General features: G+C 42.8%; 1 long non-coding RNA gene and 1 pseudogene across 1 annotated transcript in view; one reads left to right on the top strand and one right to left on the bottom strand.

The window, feature by feature from the left end:
* The first annotated feature begins 301 nt into the window (after window positions 1-301).
* On the top strand, window positions 302-375 carry LOC136145323 (U2 spliceosomal RNA; annotated as a pseudogene).
* An 11,907-nt stretch (window positions 376-12,282) lies between these two features.
* LOC136144808 (uncharacterized) overlaps window positions 12,283-18,323 on the bottom strand; it is a 35,329-nt gene continuing 29,288 nt past the window's right edge. Inside the window, exon 4 of the long non-coding RNA XR_010658636.1 lies at window positions 12,283-16,635. This is a non-coding gene — a long non-coding RNA (uncharacterized lncRNA). The remainder of the gene's footprint in view (window positions 16,636-18,323) is intronic.

The following is an 18,323-nucleotide window of genomic DNA, read 5'->3' as shown; positions in this document are numbered from 1 at the left end:
GAGAAAGCTACTAATAACCCAGGTAGAAAGGCTTGGATGTGAGTGCCTGACAGCAGAGGTATAAAGAAAGAGAATCTGATATATGTCAGAATTAAACTTCTAGGGACTTGATGAAGAAAAGGTAGCTGAGAGGATGACTGCCTTTAATAAAAGTTATTGCTCATTCTTCATTAAACCAAATATGCTTACTGGCATATTTTCAAGGAAAAAAAAAAAGCCACTAAGTAAATTCTACTTACACAAACCTGAGTTTTTACATCAGACACCACTTTATCTTTAAAATTATCTCTCCCCCACCCCCATTGCTTCTTGGCCTTTTGGCCAAGATCAAGTGCAATATCTGTTCTTAATCAGTTTAAAATTATCTCTCCTTCCCCGGCGGCTCAGACAGTAAAGAGTCTGCCTGGAAGGCAGGAGACTCAGGTTTGATCCCTGGGTTGGGAAGATTCCCCTGGAGAAGGGAATGGCAACCCACTCCAGTATTCCTGCCTGGAGAATTCCATGGACAGAGGAGCCTGGCGGGCTACCGTCCACGGCGTCGCACAGAGTCGGACACGACTGAACGACTAACACTTCCCTTTGATTAGATTGACACAGTTTTCTTTATGTACTCTCCCTCCTAGCATGGAAGTGTTATTCTCTTCTTATTTTTTAGTACTTACATAATTTTTAGGAAGCCATCCTAAGGTACCAAAATCCAGAGTTAGTATTACTCTCCACCACAGAAAAGAGGCGTGGCAATGATTTAGTGATGTCTTCTGTCCTTACAATGTTTCCTTCGTGTGGTCTAACTGTTCACTTCTCCCTCGCTTAAACTTGATCAGTGCTTAATCTCAGTTCATTCATATTTATCAACATGTTTAAAAATGCTCTGCTTCTGCTTCCACCTTTGCTTCTTGCATATCGTATCTTATGGACTCAATTTCCTACTTACTGAGACACATGTATTCCTAGTGCTTTTAGCACATACCCCTAAGCTTCTAATGAACTCACAGTGTAAATTATGAATGAATTAGGTAGCTTCTAATGAATTGACAGTGTGTTTTTTTTTCCACCTGCTTATGTTAAACAGATATTTATTCAAAGTAATTGTTATGGCTTTCCTGGTGGCTCGGTGGTAAAGAATCTGCCTACCAATGCAGGCGACATGGATTCGATCTCTAAGTCAGGAAGATCCCCTGGAGAAGGAAATGGCAACCCACTCTTGCCTGGGAAATTCCATGGACAGAGAAGCCTGTGGGGTTGCAGAAGAGTTAGACATGACTTAGTGACCGAACAATAACAATTTTCTACACTATATTTGACTTCTCATGAACTTTCAGTATATGTTTTATCTTTCTATGAAAAAAAATGCTCAGTAATAACAGTAAGTTAAGATGATATCTGGATATTAGACATTTCTTGGTATAAATCCTTCCCTTTCACCTGTAATTTTTCTATATGACATGATTAGTATTTTAACACATATTTCCACTTCTACTTCACTTTTCCCTCATTTTATGTCTTCCTTTTAAATGTTTTGGTTTCCTTTTTAATGATTTTAGTTTCTTTACTCATTGTATTTAAAACCTTTACATCCTACTGTCCATCAGGCAACATGATTCTTGACTTGTCCCTTTCTGAACACTAGTCAGTGCCCTTGTAACCTTGAACACATAATGACTGAATTTAAACTATAAGAAGCCAGAGCAAGCAGTTTTAGGATGTTATAAGCAGCAATTTCTGTTTTCCAAGCACTCCTGAACACTCTCCAGATGGAAATAAATTGGAGTCTTCTATCAATTGAAGTCTTTTTCCCGGGCTAGATGCCAGATTTAATAGTATTCATAATCACCTTCTTGCCAAATTGTTTTTAACCTACATTTGTTTTTTGTAAGAATTAAAAACACATTCTACAAACAAGTCTGAGTTTCTGACTACAATTACAAATTCAAATTATATACAAAAAAATACAAACTATTTATAATATATCTTAGAATATTACACGAAGAAAAGCATAAAAATTCATACTTGATTATATGCTGACTTGTAAGTAAATGGAGCATTAGAAAAAAAATTTCCATCAAAAGCTACCATACAAGTAAGCTTCCAAAGATCCCAAATGTCACACTCATACCTACACATGGGCATGTACACACACACACACAAGTATGTATGCATGCATTTATATTTGTTGATTCATATTTAAAACTATAGATGAAGTGATGTGTTAGCCACTCAGTCATGTTCAACTCTTTGCGACCCCATGGACCGTAACCCACTAACCTCCTCTGTCTATGTAATTCCCCAGGCAGGAATATTACATATAAGAATATATAAAAAGGTAGATAGATAATTTATAATTTATATTAAAAACTTGAAATGAAAATCAAATAATATCCTAAGAAGTAATAGTCAGCTCTTTAAGAAAGATCTGATAGCTTAAATAAAGCTGTTGAAAACACATGCTTGCTTAATGCAAAATTTGCATTATCTAAAATATACAAAGTGAGATTAAAACAAATTTTCATACTTTAATGATATCTGTGGTCCTATCTTACATGAAAGAAAACATGGATTTCTTGGATGTTTCTCCTAGCAATGAATATTCATGGTATTTGACCTAAAGTTGGGAAATATAATTAATTATTAGCACTAAGTGACACTAAGTTATAAATGGAAACTTTAATATTGGTCACAATATCTGTGATCTTGTTGAAACATAATTTTCCTCAAGATTTTTTCCTCTAAAACTTGGGAGTTGGATTAAATGACCCTCAAGCATTCTCTCAGTTTTAACAGTTTATGATGATAAAAAGAAAAAATTCCTTAAATAAAAATGCAGATGATGAAAAGGAAATTGACCATATTTTTCACTAAATCACTAAAAAATCATTTCTGATATGATGCTCTTCCAAAAGCAAGTTTATATAACACACTTTATAGAATGCGGACAAAGAAAGGCATTTTACAGGCAGGAAGAAAATTACACACTGCCGCTGAATTTCTCCACTGTAACCAACAGGCGCGGCCGCCAGCGAAGTCCTCTGGGGTGTCCACACGTGGCCACCTCGGGCAGCGTCTCAGTGAACTCCCCCGGCCACAGGAAGTCATGGTCACACTACAGCCCTGAACCCGGATTCTTGGGCTGGGGTGCAAGGCTTTCAACTGTTAAGTGACAATCGATGTTTATTTTAAATCTCCTGAGTTAAAGTATTTGATTTCTTCTAGTTTACCTTCTCTGTGCATTTTGACTCCAGTTTTAGTTACCAATCAACAGGTAAAAGAGAGGCTCACCTGGAGACATATTCTCAACAGAGTAGATACATTTCTATATTTTTATGTTCCTTTCTATAATTTTTAGCTCATGTATGTATTTCTGGCTGTGCTGGGCCTTCATTATTTCAAGGGCTTTTTCTCTAGCTGCAGTGAGTGGGGGCTACTCTCTAGTTGCAGTGCACGGGCTTCTCTGTATGCTGGCTTCTCTCGTTGCAGGGTATGAGTTCTAGGGTGTGCAGGCTCAGGAGTTGCAGCCCTCAGGCTGCAGAGTACAAGCTCAATGGTTGTGACACTCGAGCTTAGTTGCTCCAAGACATGTGGGATCTTTCCAGACCAGGGATCGAACCTGTGTCTCTTGCACTGGCAGGCAGATTCTTTACCACTGAGCCACAAGACAAGTCCTACATTTCTATATTAATGTGATTTTTGTAAAGCACTGTATTCACTGATTATACATAGACAACTTAGATGAAATGAACACACATTTGCCTTTTAAAGGTGCTCCTGCATCCTTATCCCACCAGCTGTGCTGAACAGAAGGCACCCGCCTTCTGACAGTGTCCAGTCAATAGCCACCGAACAGAAAGTCTGACTCACCAGGCCTCTTCACTGCCCCGCGGGCAATTTCAAAAAGTGAAAATGAAAGTGTTAGTCGCTCAGTCAGGTCCCACTCTTTGTGACCCCACAGGCTGTAGCCCGCCAGGCTCCTCTGTCTACGAAAGAAAAAAAAAAGCATCAGATAAATTAATCTCTTCTATTTGAAAATAGAGGAATATATCACTTGACTTAGAAAATCCCTTTCACTTAAAGGTCTCAAGGTACTTTTTAAAAAGCATTTCTTTAACTTTCCCATAGGTGTGTGAAGAACACAGTGGTCGTGAGTTAGAAATGATAGAGAACAGGTGGAGAAACCAAGGCAGGTGCACACGCAGACCCCAGTGTGACTCCCAGGGAGGAACCCTCTGGGTGAGGATGACATCAGTGTAGGTCCATCACTTGTAACACGTGTGCGAGCTGGTGGGGACATTGACAGGGAGGCTGTGCACAGGTGGGGAAATCTCAGTCTTTCTCTTCAGTTTTGTTGCAATCCTAAAAGTCCTTTAAGAAACAAAGTCTATTCAAGCACTGAACAAATGAGAATGGGTGTGTGTGTTACCGCACGTGGCTGTGGTGCAACCCATTCTGACAAGTGAGAAAACCTCTGGCGGAAAAAGAGGGTCATCTGGAGAGACCAACAGGACAGGCGGAGGAGGAAAGCCTGAGGCAGTGACAACAACCAAGAAGAGAGGGAGCATAAACCTGGAAAAATGGGCCAGGACTGAACGGATGGTCCCCGAGATCGTTCATGATCCTCTAAACACAAAGATTCTGAGCACTATTTCCAGGCACCAATTAAATAGAAACGTGTCACCCCAGTGTCTGATTTATAATATTTAATCTTCACCTCCCCTTGCTCACAGTCCTTGGACTGCAACAGGATCAAACCAGTCAATCCTAAAGGAAATCAACCCGGCATATGCATTGGAAGGACTGAGGCTAAAGCTGAAGCATCAATACTTTGGCCACCTGGTGCAAAAAACTGACTCACTGGAAAAGATCCTGATGCTGGGAAAGACTGAGGACAGGAGGAGAAGAGGGTGGCAGAGGATGAAATGGTTGGATGGCATCACCAACTCGATGGACATGAATTTGAGCAAATTCTGGGAAATAGCGAAGGACAGGGAAGCCTGGTATGCTGCAGTCCGTGGGGCTGCAAAAAATCAGACACAACTTAGCAACTGAACAACAACCACCTTCGCACCCATGTACTAATGGTCCTGGATCTGGGCACATGGCATCTTAAGGGCAAGGGCGGCAGAGCGGCCTCGGGTGGGAGACGCCCCCTGTGCTCCCTTCTTCCACATGGTGCCCAGCAGCTGGCATCGGGAGCAGGACGCTGATTATCACCTGATAATTTGTGTGTTTTTGGTGTGCAGGGAAAAATCACAAACAGGAAGACACCAAGAGTGCTAAGCGTACACACAGATGGGGTGAAGGACAGATCAGAGCAGAGGAGTCAGAGTCACCTGGCAGAGCTGTGAGATGAGGGGACTGGATGGGGATTTCGTTCAGTCTGCCTAACGAAGGAAGAAAGGAACTGAACTGACATCGCATGAGAGACGAGGAAAGCTTCGCGGCTTGGCCAGAGGGTCAGGCTATCTTTGGAATGTCTCTCATCTCTTCTTTAATAAAAAGTTAAAGAAAAAGGAAGTCTTGGGAATCTTTAGATTTATCAGCAAGGAAATTGCTGAGAACCGAGGAAAATGTCTGTCTTCACCATTCTCTTTGAAAGTCACTTCTAAGAGAACACATGAAAGTGCAGTGCACGATCTGGGGCTGCGTGAATCTGGAGCTCACAACAAAAGCTTTCTACCTAATGCGCTGGACTCACAAGAACCTCTCTTGGCAAAAGGAGATAAAGGCACACCATAGACCGGGATTTATTTATTTTGGAGAAAATCATAGATTTTTGTACTTATGCATTTGCTTTCACTTATAATCTCTTTAATGAGTCCACGTGAAAAGAGCTCCCAGCAAGGATGTTAGACAATTTGTTATTATGCGAAAATCTGAAAAATGAAAAATAACTTTTAGCTACCACTGAGTAATGATGAGTTTAAGGGGCAATTTTTTTTCACTTAATTATGAACGTAAATACATTTAAAAGTATTGTCCTATACTTCTCAATGTTGTACATTCATAATCTTTGATAATTAAAAAAAATTCAATAACAACAACAAAAAAGTATTTGGGGGAGAAAGGGTGAAAACAAAGCAGAATGTCAACTATGCAAGGATTTGTTTTAAAGAGTTACATGTACTCATCTCTCGCTGTTTGATATTTTCTCCTTGCTCCTTTGAGTTTTTTGTTTTGTCTATTTAGAGATCACAAATGCTGAAGAAAAATTCATAGAAATAAGGTTTTAAGCAGATAGGAAATCAAGATGGATGGTGTATTCATCAAAAAGAGCAGCACAATAAAACATTCATGATGCAGCAGCCTGCAGAGGAGCGCAGGTTACGGGGACGTGGTGGATGGCAGCCCTGTGCACTTCAGCTTTCAGCCAGCTGACGTTTTACTAAACTAGAGTCCCAGCTGGTGCTGCTGTGGTCTCTGGTCCCTCCAAGCCAGTCCCCTCCCCGGCCCTGGTTATGCTATCCAGGGTGCCTCCAGGCTTCCTCTCCCTGGTCAGATTCCACCAGGAAGTGATGGAGAAAGTTGAAGGTAGTGGAGACCCAGAACACAGGATTTCCTCCTCTCTGCTCCTCGGACATCCCTGCACCGTCTGGCCATCCCACTTCCCCTGCTGTGGCCAGAGAAACTATGGCTGCACTGGAATCAGCTAGGGACTGTTGGGTCTCCAGCACCAGTGAACGCATCTTCCACAGAAATCACAGGGCTAAAGGAGACAGCAGTCTCCACAGCACAGAGGAAAGACAACTCCAGGCCACTCACCTCTGGAGCCTGGAGGATGGGAGGAGAGACCCTCAGACATGTTTAGGAGATGCCAACAGTCATCCATACCAACTTTTCGCTGAGTCCTCCTTCACAACAAGTGTTCCCGCCTCAAAATGAAGTGAGGTCATCTGACCACGCTCACTCATCAGTGCCTGTAGCTTCACTCTGACTGTTTTACCTGTTAGAAGTGAAGGTAAAGGGCAGCCACCAGAGCCATTCTTTTTATGGCTTTAGAGACATGATGCACAGCTGAGTAAATAAACATGTTCCCCTGACTCTTTCTATTTTGATTCCTTATACTCATCTTCCCCCACCCCACCCCATTCACCAAAGTCCTAAGCAATGATTGGAGAAGAGCAACGGACAGTTAGGTTAGGGAAGATGTGCATGAAATTCCTTCCCCACCACAAACCCTAACCCTACCTTAGGGAATACTGGAACAGAATCTCAACAGTGGATGGAGAAATAGCTCATAGCACATGGTGGCTCAACCTTGGGGAAAGCCACATCATTTGGACAATTTATGCATGTTTCATTTTTGCCAGGCTACAAGCTCACTTCATTATTTTACAACTAGTGTAGTTCAATGTGATAACAACATAAAAATAACTGTTGTTCATTCTCTCACCATCTTTAAAAGGCTGGAAATTGCATCAATAATCAGAGAGAATACGATATTATTTACTTTCTGAGACAGTGGGTGGTGGTGGTTTAGTCACTAAATCATGTCTGACTCTTGGGATCCAATGGACCATAGCCTGCCAGGATTCTCTGTCCATGGGATTCTCCAGGCAAGAATACTGAAGTAGGTTGTCATTTCCTTCTCCAGTGTATCGTCCTGACCCAGGAATCAAACCCAGGTCTCCTGACAGTAGACCAGAATTAACTGTTTATCCAGCAAAACAAATCAAGGAAGAAAAAAAAAACACAGCATTTCCATCATTACTGATTTTGAATCAAGGTATATAAATACTGAAAAATCACTGTCAAAACCTTTCCTTAATTTTATGTAAATGGTGACAAAATGTTCCAAATTCATGTTATCTCAGCATTAGTCTGTGTCATACACTTTATTATATTCCCCAAATCAAAGATTACTTCTACTTGTTAATTCTGTAACTGCTTGTCTCCAACAGATTAAAGATCACTCTTTAAGTCTCAGTATCGTCTATAAAATTGGGACATGATATGATAATAATAATTATTATTTACCCCCTGTACTACTGTCTCTGCAATAGCACTAAAACAGTAATATTGTTTGGGGAGTCTGTTTAGCAGGGATGCAAAAATGTATGCCTGTATTCTGTTTTTTCTTTCTTTTGTCCAGCTTCCTGAAGTTACTCTTCAGAACATTTCTGCAATGTTTCTGGTGATTTCTGCTTGCAGAAGCTTTCCTTTGATTGCTTTACTCCCAACACAGACTTAAAGAGCACTTCTTCCTGTATTGTGAGGGTTGTGTAATTGTTTGCTGTTGATGTCCTCTGTCAAAGATACTTGGTCAAAAAAGTAACATTGTGGCAACATCCTCCGCCTGGAAATTAATATAAGAACTGACCGCTCTCCTGGGGTAGAAACATACATGTTAAGAAAGGAAAACTGTGAACGAGTTTTCTTAGGAAAAATTTCTGAGGAGAGAAAAATGAATCTTCGGCCTGAATTTTAGGTGAATGTTCCAAAAAGCACCCATTGGAAATTAAAGAGACTTCTGAGAAGGAGAGAAAACTTCATACTCAGCTAAGACTCCCTGAGAAAGCCTCTTAAAGATGCCTCGGCCTTGGTAAGGTGAATGCCTGGTAATGAAGTCATTTCCTGGGCTGGCCGGCTCTGGGTCCATCCATGACACTTCATAAACCCCCTAGCAGGACGTGGTTAGGAGTCTGTTCTCTCCAAAGCAGCAAAATCAAGGTGTTTGCAGGCACAGCCAGTGTTCCTTCTGGACACAAAATACCAAGGTCTTCTTCTTCTTGATGTTTTACTTTTTAAACTTTTTTACAGACAGAATCACTAAAGATTCCAAAAGAAGCATACAGCAATAGAGATGCAGATGTAGAGAACAGATGTGTGGACATGGAGGGGGGTGGAAAGGGGAGGGTGGGATGAATAGGGAGAGTAACACTGACATAAATACACTTCCATGCATAAAAAAGACAGCTAGTGGGTAGCTGCTGATAGCACAGGGAGCTCATCTCGGTGTTCTGTGATGACCTAGAGGTTGGGACTGAGTGGGGAGGGTGGCAGGGAGGCTCAAGAGGGAGGGAATATAAGTATACACATGGCTGATTCACACAGGTGTACAGCAAGAACTAACACAACATTCTAAAGCAACCATACCCCAGTAAAGAGAGAGGAAAAAAAAGAAAAAATAGGGCACTAGAGCAATACTGTTTCAATTTTATAAAAATAAAAGTGTATGTAAATATGTATCAAAAACAGAATAAAAGTACATACACCAAGGAAAAAAAAAAGCATGCAAAACACTTGGCTTGATGAGGTTAGGGTACATGTGCAAGATAAACACAAGGAGCCGATGAACCAAGGATGCCCAGATCTCACCAATCTGCAAACCGCAGGTGCCATTGGAGAAGAACAGCCCAGCTGTCAGGGTCCCTAGTACCAACTAGGAGTTATTAGACCAAACATCAGAATCCTGAGCAGCTTGGCAGAGGCCTTCCTGCAATTTCCTGCCTGTGTGCATCAAGCTCTAAACCTGCTTGAGCATTTCAAGCCATGTGGCTCCAGCAAATGTGCAGAGATTCCTTTCCTTGGCAATGTGCTTTTAAAAAAAAATAGTTTATGATGCTTAAAGATACGGCTTATCTACCAGAGAAAAGCCTAACTTTGGTAAAGTTCCAGGATTTTCCACCCATTCCTTCTGTTCACAGGGAAGATGAAAACAGGGGTTCTGTGCTGCCTGTGTGGGCCTCCTGCCTCGCTTAGAAGGCTGTTCCCATGCAAGTGCAGGGGGGAGGGGGAGGGCCTGTCACAGGACTGTCCCACAGGGCTTCCATCAAGTCCCACCAATGAGGACCTAGTCTCTGTATCCTGCTGCTGCTAAACTAGTTATGTGAGGATGTGGGGTGACAGGCAGAGTCTTCCTGAATTTCTTCATACTGAGAAGAAAAGCTGTGACAAATCTAGACAGCATATTAAAAAGCAGACATTACTTTGCTGACAAAGGTCTGTCTAGTCAAAGCTATGGTTTTTCCAGTAGTCAAGTATGGATGTGAGAGTTGGACCATAAAGAAAGCTGAGCACCGAAGAACTGATGCTTTTGAATTGTGGTGTTGGAGAAGACTCTTGAGAGTCCCTTGGACTGCAAGGAGATCAAACTAGTCAATCCTAAAGGAAATCAGTCCTGAATATTCATTGGAAGGACTGATGCTGAAGCTCCAATACTTTGGCCACCTGATGTGAACAACTGACTCATTAGAAAAGACCTAGAAAGATTGAAGGTAGGAGGAGAAGGGGATGACAGAGGATGAGATGATTGGATGGCATCACCGACTCAATGGACGTGAGTTTGAGCAAGCTCTGGGAGTTGGTGATGGACAGGGAGGCCTGGTGTCCTGCAGTCCACGGGGTTGCAAACTGTTGGACAGGACTGAGCGACTGAACTGAACTGAGAAATACCTTAGTAGAATAATTTTACTTTAATATTTAACATCTTATTTCAACGAACAATTTCAAAGTTAAGAGGAAAAAAATTCTGATTTGAAACTGAGCTGTGTACACCAATTCACCTCATTCTCTTTCGAGATTCCACGGAAATAACAGCCCAGATGGTCAATGCAAATAGATAAACACATAACAATCAAAAGGCCAGAATGGGGGAGATCACCAACAGGCAGAAGATTTCAGCAAATTCTGGAAACACATGAAATTCATGGGAGAAGGCTGACAGATGAAATGGATGAGATGCTCCTGCTCAGAGAGAGCCCTGAGGCAGGAAGCACTTGACTGTCTGGGCAGAGACTCCACCCTCGAGGGTGGGGGCAGGCATGGAGGAGGGACTGCAGAGGCCCTTGGTAGAGAAATACAGCTAACTGGTACCTGGAACGCCTATAAGGACACCAGCTGCTAACAGGAAAATATATGTACATGCCCAGTTGCTTCAGTCCGACTGAAGTATCTGACTCTTCGCAACCCTATGGACTGTAGCCAGCAAGCCTCCTCTGTCCACGGGGATTCTCCAGGCAAGAGTACTAATGCAGATTGCCATTTCCTTCACCAGGGGATCTTTCCAACCCAAGGGATCAAACCCAAGTCTCCTGCATTGTAGGCAGATTCTTTACCATTGAGCCACCAGGGAAGCCCAGTAGGAAAATATACATATATAATCCTTATTGTTAGTATAAATGCCTCTCTAAAGAAGCTGAACAAACTGACAGAAGAGAAGTAATGGATTTTGGGTGAAGCTGGACTTGAGAGAAATTCCCTCAGAGTATGTTGGGAGGAGAAATCTATAATTTTCCCACCCAATTATCCAAACTAAAACTCCCACCAAGGGGAAATTTTGTAAGAAAACAGACCTGCCTAACAGAGGGCAGGAGACATTCAGACCACCTCCCCAATATCTTCAGTTATGAATAGACAACCAAGGAGAGCAAGAAGGAGCAGGTTAGTCAGGACCAGGACAAAGACAGGCCAAGACAGACAGAAGAAAACTAGGCAGGACTCTGAGTCCACCCATGTGTCTATCCACACATACTGTACCCTTTTCCTCCCAATAAACACTCTACTTGTTTCACTGCTTTCTACCCCTATGTGGAAATTCCTTTCTACACAGCTGACGCCTGCCCCCCTCACCTTCCCAGGACCATACCCTTCATCACAGGACTCCAGCAAGACAAACACAGCTAAAGTGTATTAAAATAAATTAATTAATTAAAAAATAAAAAAAATTTAAACTAAAGGATGTGATTATATGTGTTTTGATTCCTCTGCTTCTCTATGCAAACATGCACTGGAACAAAGACTTGAGGAAGTGGCTAACTAGCTTTTAATTTTACCATTTTGTATATTAACATTAAAGGACATCCTTGTAGAAACCTTCAAACTACTAGTTCACACTGTTTTTCAGATCTATTTTAATTTAGGTAGATTTCCAATTAAGTTGAGCTGTGTAATTCTTCATTTGCTTTCTTTTTGGAAAACATACCATATTTTCAGGACTCGAGCAGAGTCACCACTTAATGCCTCGTCCAGATTGTAAAAGTGAATATTCTGGTTTACAAACAACGTAGGCCTGCTTTTCCTCTTTCCCACTTTCTAGGCTTCTTTTGAACAAATTCTTGATTAGAATTGTCACCATAAATAAAACTGAAGTTTAGCAGAGGTACTTTTCATTAGCACTATTCCCTCCACCACCATCAGCCGTGCACCCTGTGTGGTCTGCATGGGTTCCTGGTCCCCAGACAGAAGGTCCCGAAATCAACAGAGCTCTCTGCTGGGAGGGTACCTCACATACCGAGCCCACTACAAGCAGGGTCAGAGAAAATGGACGGGTTAAAAGAGCACGCAGTGTTTTATTTGATATCATACTGTGATATCAGGAACAAGTCATACAGTTACACTTCTCATCAATAGAATTGTATTCCACAGTAATGAAAAGAATCGACAAATATTAACTTTCACAGTTGAATATTTTATATGAGCAATTTATACTAAGTCCTTCATAAGGAACGCATAGCTTCTTCCAGCACAGACCTACTAAGAACCTGCTGATCACAGCCTATTTTTTCCCTCCAGTGTGCCCCTGGAATAAATCTCCCTAGGTCCAGACTCACCTACCAGGATGCTGGTGGATTGAATGCTTTCTGCGGAACTTCAATCTCATACACGGTAGGATACACCACTAGTGTTTGAATTCACTACTAATGAATGTGGAAAATGCACAAAAGCAGATTTTGTTCCCAGCAGGGAAATAAGACAACCCAGAGAGTTCTATCTGATTATAAACCAGACGTCTTTAAACTGTTTGTCCACATAATTTGACAAATTTCTAACAAAATTTTTTCAAAAAATATTTTTATTACTTTATACTATTTCTAAAGTGTTAGTCACTCAGTTGTGTCCTACTCTCTGTGACCCCAAGGACTGTAGCCTATTAGGCTCTTCTGTCCATGGAATTCTCCAGGCAAAAATACTGAAGTGGGTTGCATATGATATTTCCAGTTTGGTTTGTTTGACGTATGTTATGGCTTTAGCCCTGTCAAGTAAGGAGAGATTTAACTTCAGTTTTCACTGTCTTCTCAACTTGATAACATAACCTGCCTACCCTCTCCTGTAACCTTATTTTTACTATGCTATTGAAAATCCTGACATTTCTAGGCATACATTACAATTAGATAAATGTAAATGGTGACTTGAAAGAATCTGAAATCTGTTTAAATCATTTCAAAGAATTTCGACATTAATGAATTAGTAGCTATTTCTTCATATGTTGAAAGCAGAAAGCCATCACTCATATAATTTTGAAAGTGAAAGTGTGAGTCTCTAAGTCGTGTCCAGCTCTTTTCCATCCCCTTGACTGTAGTCCACTAGGCTCCTCTTCCCTTGGAATTCTCCAGGCAAGAATGCCGGTATGGGTAGCCATTCCCTTCTGCAGAGAATCTTCCTGACCCAGGGATCGAACCCATGTCTCCCACATTTCGGGCAGACTCTACTGTCTGAGCCACCTGGGAAGGCAGAAAGTCATCACTGTTGTCATTTTTTATTTTTCCAAATACAGCCTCCTCAGACAATTTCATCTATACCCACGGCTTCAGTTAGTACCTCTATGCAGCAGGCACGCAAACTACATCTCCAGATTAACCCCTAAGATCTAGATTCATACACCCAACAGCTTTTTCCATATCCCCTGGATACCTACCATGGTGCCTCAAACCCAGTGTGTCCAAAACCAGGTCATCATCCTTCACAGTACCTGCTTTGCTCAGCTGTTACTGTCTGGTCAACAGAGCCACCATGTAGCCACATGTGCAAATGAAAATGTAGCATCACCACCTCTGCCCTCACTCCATTGTTCTATTCGGCTCCACATCATTTTGATTTTGCCTCCACACATCTCCTGAATGCATCCCAGTCTCCTCCCACCCACTGCTTCCAATCTAGACCAAACTTCCCCTCGGGTGCTGTGACATAAGAACCGCCCTGTTGGTCCCATATCCTGTGCCCCTCTCCTGTGCAAACACTTCTTGAAGCTCTTAAAGCTTTCAGTTTATAACAAAGGTACAATTAATTCCTTGATAGAGCCCAAGTCCCTCCATAATCCTGCCCAAACACGCTTTTCCAGCCTTCTCTCCAGCGTCTCTTGCCTCTTCCCACTCCACCCTGGCCTCCCAATCTCGTATTTGCTATACTCTGCACAGCTGTCTTCTCAGCCTGGTTACCTGTCCCTCCAGGTTTGCCCGCTGAATTCCTACCCAGGCTGTGGGTCTCAGCTGTGTCTTCTCCTCCAGTAAGCCCTCCCTGAGCGCTTGTCAAGTCCCCCTACTCCAGGTTCTCACAGCAACACACAGTTGTGGTTTTATTATACCTGAGCAAGTCTCTGGCCCCCATCTCTCTCCCCCAACTAGATTCTGAGCTCCATGAAGACAGGCCACGCCAGGGATAAGCTCATCTCCACATCCCCAGGGTCTTAGCACAGGCTTTGTAGACAGCCCTCAGCTTACAGAGAATGAATAACCAGCCAGTGTTTTTATACAAGCTTCACCTACACAAACATGAACTCTTAGCCACATCCTATGGAATAAGACAGAAGATGGGTTTATGAACCTTAATAAAAAATTAATATAGGCTCAGCATCCTATTTCCCAGGGGTTCAGTGGTAAAGAATCCACTTGTCAATGCAGGAGACCCAAGAGACATGGGTTCAATCCCTGAGTCAGGAAGATCATTTGGAGAAGGAAATGGCAACCCACTCCAGTATTCCTGCCTGGAGAATCCCATGGACAGAGGAGCCTGGCGGGCTACAGTCCATGGGGTCACAAAGAGTCAGACACTGATTAAGAGATTGAACAACAAAGCCTCTGAGAAGGAGCACCGAGGTGGCAGCTGACTTGGGGATCCACTGTGTCCTGTTCCCACATCCACATGCTGGATGTGCCCTGTGACTCCAAGTCTCCATACAAATCAGGTAACATTAAAATATGCATTTTCAAGCTTCACTGGACAACAGCAAGTAAGAACGATGTGTTACAGCAATAAATTATTCATACAGTTTAGAAGTTAATTAGGCTTCTGAATGGAGATCCTTATTTCAGAGCACAGTAAATTATTCTAAGTGATTTTAAAGGAAAAATAGACTGAATTATCATTATCCATTAGGTTCAAGAGAAAAGCTTTCTAGTATCTTCTTTGCATGCTGTGCCAGAATCAATGACAGTGGACACTACCAAGGTGTATCCTACAAGGATTGTGTTTATGCTTAAATAGTTAACATCAGTTAAAAATCACACAAGTTGGACTCCTTAAGAACTTACTTCAATCCAAAATCAGAACAGTTATCAAAAAAGTCATGATTCTAATACACTTAGCTATAATCCAATTGAGAATTGTAAAACTCTTACTTCAAGTCTATATATTTTTTGCCTGAACTAATAGCTATAACTGACTTGATGGACATGAGTTTGAGCAAGCTCCAGGAGTTGGTGATGGACAGGGAAGCCTGGCATGCTGCAGTCCATGGGGTCATAAAGAGTTAGACACAACTGAATGACTGAACTGACTAACTGAATAGCTATAAATGGTCCATCTGAACCATCTCTTCTTCCCCGTCTGCCATATTGGATTATCTGGTAACTCTGGCAGAACACATGTTCATGATACCATGGCCTTGTTAGGATTACAAATGTCTCCCCAACATCTTCCACTGGAGTGAAGGGTCCCTAAGATCTAGTGCCAACATGTGACTCCCCTCAACCCTCATAGTCTAATGACTGCTCTAACAAAATGTCTACATGCCTATCTCTGAATCTACCCGACTCTTTTCTTTCTACAATGTTTAATGCTTAAAATATTTTCTCATGCATATAGGCTCAATTCAAATGGTACTTTCTCCACTGAGGGCTAGATGGTTGCTCATGCCAAAGGTAACTTCAGTTCGCCTCGATCCTCTAGCATATTAGACACTAGTGAGCTATACTGAGTGTCTGTGAAGTGTGAGACAAGATCTTGACCTTCTCAGAGATTAGAGTCTGGCAAGAGGAAAAAGACAAGAAATCAATGATCACATCTAACAGATACGTGTTCTGATAATGGGATGCAAAGAAGACCACAAGAGGACAGAGGGCTTGAGTCTGATTTAAAGATAAAGGTGTGCAGAGAATAGGATTCTTTAGCTAGTTTTTATGGACAAGCTATGCTTACTGGATGTGAAAGAGGAAAGACAGTTTAAGAAGTGGGAAGACAAGTGTATGTGGGCTCTGAGGCAGGAAGGCGATGACTCCTACAGAATGAAAGGCATGGGTCAGAGGCCTAAGAGCTTCGGAGCTTCAGGATGATAAGCTGGGCGGGGAGACCACTCATCTCTTCTGTGCTCAACAAGGAAGCTTGAATTTAACCTTGAAAGTCATCGGGGCACATTGAAAGTTTCAAAGAAAAGGAGCTTCTTTTTAAATTTTATTTATTTGGCTGCACTGGCTTCTGGCTGCTGCATGGGCTTCTGTCTACTTGTGGTGAGAGGGTCTCTCACTGCGGCGGCTTCTCTCGTTGCAGAGCACGGGCTCTAGGGCGCGTGGGCCTCAGTCGCTGAAGATCCTGGACCTAGAGCACAGGCTCTTGTGGCACATGGCCTCAGCTGCTCCACTGCTGTGGGATCCTCCCGGACCAGGGGTCGAATTCATGCCTCCTGCATTGGCAGGATCCACCAGGGAAGCCCTAAAGAAAGGGAATTCCTTAATGAAATTTTCATTATAAAAACATTATTCTGGTAGCAGTGTGAAAAAATTGGAAGTTAGCTTAAGAAAGAGACATACACACACAAGCTAGACAAGTGGTTTCAATTCAGGAACAAGGGACATTTCACAACATGGGCAGTTACGGCTGTTGGTTACAACCAGAGCTGATGGCACTATGGGCATCTCATGGGAAGAGGTCAGGAGATCATTCAGAGTCCCACACTTGCAGGATGGCTCATCTGTCCACATACCCAGGGAGCAAAGTGCTGAGCTGGAGCCTGGCTTGATCTTTAAACAGAAAAGGGTGGTGGTGACTTCTGGTGACACAGAAGTCGTAGCGGATGGCTGCTTCTGAGCCCGGAAAAAAACAACAGAAGAGGAAGCAATTAAAAGGGTGCCAGAGAAGACGACGTGGTACATATACACAGTGGAATACTTATTCAGTCACTCAGTTGTATCTAACTCTTTGTGATCCCATGGACTGCAGCACACCAGGCTTCCCTGTCCTTCACCATCTCCCGGAGCTTGCTCAAACTCCATTGAATCGGTGATGCCATCCAACCATCTCATCCTCTGCCGTCCCCTTCTCCTCCTGCCTTCAATCTTTCCCAACATCAGGGTCTTTTCTAATGAGTCAGCTTTTTGCATCAGGTGGCCAAAGTGGAATGCTACTCAGCCATAAAAAGGATGAAATCATGCCAGAGTGTAGGCATGTTGTGCGGACAGTGTAGACGAGGAAGATGTGCGATTCGGAACCTAAGGCGATGACAAGCATTCTGGGAGCGGTCAGGCCCACTTGTTGTGGGAGGAGCTCCTTCTCCTGAGCCTCTAGTTTCCATGCAGATAAAATCAGTCTTAGAGGAGCACCAGGAAGTTGAGGTTTGTCTAAACAGAATGGACTCCGGCCAACAGGGAGAGTCACAGGTGACAGGTGAGGTGGCAGGACGCTGGGGCCACAGATGCCGAGGGCTCCCGGCCATTCCAGGCCCTGGGCTTCCTGCCTTGTCCCCCACCTAAAGGGTCAGATTAGAGGGCAGAAGCTCTGAGGACAGAAGCAAAGAGCAGGCACAGGAGGCCAGCATCTAATTGCCCCAGCCTCACATCTGAGCCTTCCCCAGCTCCAGGGCCTTGTCCCTTCTCTTCCCTAAATCTCACTTCAGAAGCAGCTGAAATAACCTGAGGTGAGGTTGGGGGCTCAGCTAAGGGATTGGGGGTGCTGAGTCAGGCTTGGGGCGGTGGGGTTGGCAGAGGACCCTCAGTCCTCACCAACACACCCTCCTGGTTTTCACCACTAGATCCAAGTATGACATGTGACCACTACACCCACAGCAACACTCTTCAGAAGAAAACAGGATGAGGCTATAATAAAAAGATCCTCAAAAACCAACATGGGTCGCTGGATGCACAGTATATATAAATTTGCTATAAACATCTCTGCTCCAACAGTGAGAGAATAGCGCACTATGGGTGATTGTCTGCATGTGATGCAGACCAAACCAAAGCCAGCCTCCTTTGGTTTTAAATTGGCTGCAGAAACCCAAATTCACTCTCCAAATGCATCTATAGCAATAGATTTTAGTCTGTTCCATGAGACTCTTACCAACTCTAAAATTCCACAATTCTTTCAATGTTCTGGGCTGGAAGACACTTTCAACTGAACCGTTAAAT

Source organism: Muntiacus reevesi, chromosome 12, assembly GCF_963930625.1.
Source record: "Muntiacus reevesi chromosome 12, mMunRee1.1, whole genome shotgun sequence".
NCBI classification, from domain to species: domain Eukaryota; kingdom Metazoa; phylum Chordata; class Mammalia; order Artiodactyla; family Cervidae; genus Muntiacus; species Muntiacus reevesi.
The sequence above is the reverse complement of the archived record's forward strand: the minus strand, read 5'-3'. Positions and strand labels throughout refer to the sequence as shown.